General features: G+C 40.1%; 1 protein-coding gene and 1 non-coding gene across 2 annotated transcripts in view; one reads left to right on the forward strand and one right to left on the reverse strand.

Moving 5' to 3' along the window:
- Window positions 1-7,500, reverse strand: part of LOC138003766 (uncharacterized) — a 313,889-nt gene that overhangs the window by 16,896 nt on the left and 289,493 nt on the right. The window lies entirely within an intron of this gene.
- On the forward strand, window positions 4,794-4,866 carry Trnai-aau (transfer RNA isoleucine (anticodon AAU)). Its single transcript has one exon. It is a non-coding gene; the product is annotated as a tRNA-Ile (tRNA).

Here is a 7,500-nt window from a genome sequence, read left to right on the forward strand (position 1 = left end):
TAGACAGTGATTATTTATTTCAGGTCCTCAGATTTAGTTCCCAAGGGATTTGGGGATGTGCTTAAACTCAAAACCTTAACCAGCTATCTTGCTCTAGTTCCCTGAAGCTAACACCTTATAAGCTAAGAAGACTTGACCTTACTTATTCTCTGTCTGAAGCTTCAAACGTTCCACAATTTCTAAAAATTTTTCGCCGTGGTAAAATTATCAACTCTCGATTTTATGGCTGTTTACTCAGACCATAATTTGGCCAAAGTTTTTGGCCCGTCGTTCACGCTCGTTCACGTTCATGCCAACAAACTTGAAACCAAAAAATGCAAGCTACCGTAAACTTTAAGTGTGAACATTTATTTTCATAATGGAGCTGAAATTCTTGATATTTAAACACATTTCAAACAAGAATGCCCAACAGAGTAGAAGACAGTACAGTGAGAGGTAAACACGTAGGTTGGAATCGAAACTAACGCGGTAAAATGTCTGTCTATTCTGCTTATGTGTGATTGAAGAGCCCTTCGAATTCTGCAACTTTCGCAAATAACTTAAGCCTTAGGGCCGATTTACACGAGACGATTTTGTCGCATGCGACAAGCATCACGACAGGCCTACGACATGACTTACGATTGTCGCAGCGTTTTAAAACATGTTTTAAAATGCTACGACATTTTTTCTGACGTACACAACAATCGTAAATCATGTCGTGGGCCTGTCGTAAGCCGTTGTCGCATGCGACAAAGTCGTACCGTGTAAATCGGCCCTTATAAAGATTACTGACTCCGTGAGAGTTCCACACCAAAACAACTTGGTTTCCCCTTATTATTCGAAAGTACGTTGCTGTGACTTTTTTGTCATAAACAGCCCAACCGTTTCTCGGCCTTTTGACACCGTTTACACGTAAGGCAAGGAAGATAAACGATACAGATAACGACGCGAACTCGAAACTTTTCGCCACGGAGACCGCCAGTTTTTTGGTTCCTGCTAATGGCGGGCCATCGGATACGCTCATAAAAGATATCAAAGTCGCGCACGCGCAGACAGAATGCCCCTCTGCTGCTGTTTATCACGGGTAGAATCAGTCCATTTAGTATAGACGTTGGTGCTTGAAATAACTCACCATTTGCAAAAACAGTTCAAAGCATTTTGCAGTCTTCAAGCCGACAATCACATGGTTTTACGCTTCATTCAAAATTTCGTTGCCTAAAAGTTTGTTGTGATGGGAAAAGTTTGTCATTCACAAAAACTTAACAATCTATTGGTTTCTTTGTGGATAATATCAGAACATAATGGAAAGACACAAAGCGCGCATTGCCGCGGCTGGATGGCTGCATGGGCAAGGTGAATGCTGTGCACATATCGCTAGTGTCTTCTTTCATCTTGGGACCTTCAACAGAGTGCCATGTACACTTGCGTGCATCGAGTTAAATCCGCATGGATAATGCCATCTTATGTCAAAAACGTGCGATATTGTGAAGTAGAAAAATATTGATTTAATATCAGCCAGGAAAGTTATAAGCAAAAACTTGATATTTCCATTGATAATTTGGATTCTTCAAAAGGGGAAACCTTAGCCATTGCAAAGCAAGATAACCCTCAAATCGCACCTCCATCGCCTGGCGAATTGATTGATTTTTATGCTAAGCTGAACTAGCTATTGCAATACCAAACCAGTGCTGTTAAGTTTAATTCCCCCTTATTCTCAGTCATTCGCATCATAAAGCAGGAACATTAAAACCACCACAGACCACTTTGAGAAGAGGTATATTGACATGAATAATGATAACATCTTGCTGGATGTCTGTACTGGTGTTAAAATGGAACCTACTGACGATGAAATTAGAATTATAGAGGAAGATACAAGAAAACAAGCTAAAAAAGAATATTTTTTTTTCCCGTGTTGGTGCCTCTATCAGTAAGAAAGCCAGTCACTCTAATCCAGCACAACGCTCACATAGTCTCATAAAGACAATCTGTTATCCTCTAAAATAATAAAACTTTTTTCAAATTTTCTAATGATGTTACAGAACATGGTTACAGAAATAAATGCTTATGAGAAAATCATGAGAGAAAAACATAACTCAGAACTTCAGGATTGGAAAGTGTAGGACATTTATCAATAAACAATACCTCTGACCTCATGCAACTCCAGATTTTATGTGCTGCTGTAACTGTTGTGATCAAGGTCTACAAATCCGTCTTCATAGTCACACAAAACTATTGCTGCTTTCATTTTTTTTTCATTTAAAGATAAACATGAAATACTATCTAGACCATATACAAAGGTAAGCATAACATGATGCTTTGCATATTTCATTTTCATTTATCATAATATAAAGATTTAGCCAAGCCTAAAATCGGAGCTCCTGGTTGTTTATTCTTACTGCCTTTAGGATTAGTGAAAATAAAAGGTTTTCGAATTGTCCGCGTTTTGGTGTTTCCGGTCACTGCTTAATTTATTAAATCATTCAGTTGCTTTGCTTTCTTCTATTGAAAAACTCATTGCCTAACTAGCGGATTGTACGGTAAATTTCACACGAAAAACCGACACCGCGTGAATCACGAAGCGATGAGTGCGATATCGGTTTTTCGAGTGAAATTTACTTTGGAATTCACTACTTTGGCATTGAATTTTTCTTGAATCGCGTGAGTTTTAAAAGAAAACAAGCACACCCTCAACGGGCGAATGGAAAAGGAAAAAAGCATTTCGGAGTCAACTGTCATTAGCCAGTGAATAGGAATCACGCTAAAATTAGAAACTGTCATCACGGTCATGAAACTTTGTCAGTTCAAGGTCGAAAAAGATTTTTATTGATGTACTTTGTTCCACTTTATCTCTGAAAAAGAGATCATTTACACTTTGATGTATTTCATTGAAACACGCCAGCTTGGCTTGGAACAAGAATCGGCAGAATACGGCAATGCAATCCAGAAAAGAAACGTCAAACAAGATCCGTTCCAACAAATTACCTTAGTTTAGGTGATTTAAAAAAACTTCTGAAAACACAAGCTAGTGATATTTCTCCCTAATTTTACGACAACTCAAGAATTACGTGTTTATAACATAAGGGCACAATTTTCTTGTCACTGTCGAGGCTGATCGAAAACAGGAGCACTTGTTTGCTCGCATTTTAGAGCAAAACAAACAAACGAACAAATCAACAATTTCTTTATGTCCAAAAGAGTACTCTAAGTTTAAGTTTCATTCCTAAACAAAGGTAAAGCCGATAAAATAACTTTTTAAAATAGCATCCCTAAAAATAACAAACGGTTTAGCGCCCAAAGAAAGAATTTTTGGAGTAATTTCTTCCACCAAGTTCGAACTGGTATTCTGTTTTGTACTTGTCGTTCTCTTTCTCTGTCCTTTGTTTCTGTTGTAGTCATAGATCCTCCAGGCATCATGCAACCTTATCAGAGCTTCTAAAGATATGCCAAAAATTTCAATACAGAGAAAATAAGCAGCTCTAAACAAACAAACAAAAAAACACTCAGCTTTAAGTTTATATCCCTCCGATACTTGACTTGAATAGGCCACTTCGGAAAATACCGTAATAGTCTTTGTTTGTCCCTCCAAATTTTGCATCAGCATTGTTTCCAGTTTCTCTTGGGACTTACAACGGTCCCAAGAGAAAACAAAACAAATGCTTATATCAAATGTGGGGGAACAAACAAAGAGTATTATGGTATTTTCCGAAGTGGCCTATGCATGACTGCGTAGCTACCAGTGTGGACCACAGCTATCATGATACGTCAAACTGGATTGAGACCAGCAAAAAATGCAAAAGAAAACATTTTCCGAACCGTTTTCCACCTCAACTCGAGTAGCCGCGTCGAGCAACAGAAAGCGCGTGAAAAATGAAGCCTCGTTTATGTTTGGATGAGTTAACCTGGGTTGAGCCTGCAATACATTCTAAACTAGTACCTTGTCAGCGGTCAAAAATACCTAACCTCGGGCTTGAGCCCGCGATATAATTACGTGATACTGGTACATACGTCCGTACGTACACCTATCCATGTATGCCAATGTGACCAGTATCATGCTAGTTTACAGTATACATCTTTGATATTGGACATCCATGTTTTGATCAATCGACACCGGGTATTGCTTGTACCCGAAATATGGTCACCTGATACTGGTCAGCCGATACCTTGTTTTGACAGGTACAATCAAATACGATTGTATTCGATTGTACCTGTCGAAACAAGGTATCGGCTGACCAGTATCACGTGACCATATTGCAGGTACAAGCTTATAGCTCGCCGAGGTCATCTCTATGCCCGGTGCGCTTTATGACAAACTTGTATGGAACTTTCTTTATGCAGTCCTCTGGTTGCTAGCTGTGGTTTGCGAATTGAGCCTGGATTCCAGCGTCTTTAAGTAACCTCTTAACCGTTTCCCCCAGCATTTTGTGAACCACTGGGCAATTTCCATACCAAACTGCAACATGTGTTAAAAATATTGATTTGGCTACTTTTACAACCTAACGTACACAGTTTGCTATATATATATATATATATATATTGTTGGTCACATTGAAGTTGTCCAGTGTTGAGTTTCCTGTAACTTTCTCTCAATTTCTCCTCAACTTGGACTGTGAATCCATTTGTGATCCTCCTGGGGGTGATACGTTGTTGCTTCAATGGATCTACTTAACTGACTCTTTACATTAATTACCCTTGTCCGCCTGTGAATCATGATCACAGGTTGATCCAGCGTTATCACATAGAAAACTGGCCCATTAGGGAGTCCCACGTAAATGCCACACATTAAGGGATCAATCAGCCATGTTGCCAGCATGGTTGTCCTGATAGTGTAGTGGTCATCACACCCGACTAATGATCAGGGGGACGTGGGTTCTAATCTCGCTCAGGGCAATTACAATTTTTCCCCAGAAGTTGTCCAGTGTTGAGTTTCCTGTAACTTTCTCTCTCTCTCTCTCTCTCTCTCTCTCTCTCTCTCTTTAGATTCATGACTGAGTAATTGCTACTCATTTGCCATCGCAAATTTTAATCATGCAAAAAGACTTAAAAATGGTTTTAATCGATATGTAGCGAATATTTCTACTTTCTTTGTCGCAGCAAAGCTGAATTTGCGATAATGTGCTTTATTGTGAAGTTAATAACGCACCTTTTTCATAACTAACGTAGGAAATACTCAATCTTAGGTACACGCCACAAAAATAATAAATAAAATCTTGATTTTAGCAGATTCTAAAGGTCTTTTAAGAAAAGATAATTGCTACCAAAGACCTCGTCAATCTGAAATATTTTTTACCCTTTGCGAGGTGAATTTCTGAAAAATATTGCGTCTTGAGGTATGAAACAAACTAGACCTTAACGTTCAAAATTTTTTTACAAGGTTCGGAAATGTTTTTCTTTCATAAAAATTATTTTTTAGTCGTTTATAAAGCAATTTTTGCGCATAGGGTCTGCGCTTTGAAAGAGGAATTGCATCCATTTTCGATTAATTCGATTTATTTGACTTTTTTTTCATTTATTTGCAAAAAGGTATTTTGTAGCAAATACTCACTTTCCTTGCAAATACCCACTTTCAGTTTTCGGCGACAAACTGTCAATTTTTAACTTATATGCAATGATTTGATGACAGTTGGCCACATCAGAGGGTCGATCCGAGAAGTAACATGCTTTGAACTCCCAAAAATAATAATTATTTTTTTTGCTTTCCTTCTTTTTTTCGTGTGCAAACATTTTGTCTTTCTCTTTCGTAAACTAGTTTTAAGTCTTACATTGTTACGTTGGAAGGACCTTTACATGCCCAGCACGTGGTCAGACATGTCTGTACTGCAAAAAGCCAAACCACTTCGCTGACATCTGCAGATCAAAAACCCGAAGACAACGATTTCACTCTTTGGAATAAGCCGGAAGCCTGACCCTGATATTCCTGCAGTTGTCCACCCCCCAAGGCGTGTGCCAATCAGCCTTAAAGACGACATCAAAAGAGAACTAGACGAGATGGTTAACAATGACATCATAGCAAAGATCAAAAAAGGCGAACCTACACAATGGGTCAACAGACTTGTTTACCGCAGTAAGCAGAACGGGAGGTTAAGGCTCTGCCTTGATCCCAAAGACCTCAACGCAGCCATTCAGAGAGAACGTCATGTCACTCCCACCATAGAAGAAATCCTACCAAAGTTAGCTGATGATAAAGTATTTTCTATAGTAGACGCAAAGTGCGGGTACTGGAATGTGGGCTTGCATGAAGAATCTAGTTACCTGACGACATTCAATTCCCCATTTGGTAGATACAGATTCAAGCGCATGCCCTTTGGGCTCAGAATGTCTCAAAATGTCTTCCAGACTAAGATAGACCAAACATTCGAAGGATGCGAAGGCGTCGTAGGGATTGCAGACAACAGTGTAGTTTTCGGAAAGACCACAGAGGAACACGACCGCAACATGCACACGATGCTAAAGCGCTGCATAGATACCGGGCTAACGCTAAACCCTGACAAGTGCATCACAAAGCAAGACAAGATCAAATTCTATGGAGTAATTGGTGGCCAAAATGGTGTCCAGCCAGACCCAGGCGAGGTCTCTGCTTTGAAGCAGATATCTTCTCCTACAAACAGCCAGGAACTGCAAACCTTCCTAGGGCTAGCAAACTACATGGGCCCATTTATCCCAAACCTGATCATGAGTACACTGATAGCCCCACTCCGTAAGCTTCTGAAGGAGGACAACTGTTTTAAATGGTGCGCAGCGCGACAAGAGTCTTTTAATAAAATCAAAGACTCTATCAGCAACGAGATCACTCTGACATACTTCGATCCAATGAAAGAAACTATTCTTCAAGTTGATGCTTCCATGAACCAGGCAAAGACATGGAAATCGCTAATGCCTTGTCAAGATTATCACCAGAGAGACAAGACCCTATCCCCGGCATGAACATCCAAATACACGAGATCTTTCTTCAGTTTAGTAACAGCATGTTTCAGAAGATCAAAGAACAGAGCAGTTTGGACGCAGAGCTCAATGCACTGAAAGAAATGATCCACGCAGGTTGGCCGGCACACATCCAGCAAGTCCCAACACTCTTAAAGCCATACTGGCCCTACCGGAACGAGCTTTCCAAACCAGAGGGTCATGAAAGCACATCGTATGATCTTTCCCGTCACGCTGCAGAAAGAGATTTTGACAAAACTACGCACGCCACACCAAGGAACCGACAGAACCAAGCTGAGCTCTAGAACGTCAATCTACTGGAGAGGCGTGTACAAGGACATAGAAGAAACCACAAAAACATGAGGTACATGTGAAGAGCTCCAGAATAGTCAGCAAAAGGAACCCTAATCACCTCAGAGGTACCCTCAGGGCGTGGCACACCATTGGCGCTGATCTCTTTACTCTTGATGGCTCCGAATATCTCGTGGTTGCTGATTATTACTCAAGGTACCCCTTTGTTAGAATTATACCGAGTGGGCAAAGCATCAGCAGAACACAGTGGTCAAAATAATGAGGCAGCTCTTCAGCGAGCAAGGCATCCCC

Source organism: Montipora foliosa, chromosome 5, assembly GCF_036669935.1.
Source record: "Montipora foliosa isolate CH-2021 chromosome 5, ASM3666993v2, whole genome shotgun sequence".
In the NCBI taxonomy this organism is placed as follows: Eukaryota; Metazoa; Cnidaria; class Anthozoa; order Scleractinia; family Acroporidae; genus Montipora; species Montipora foliosa.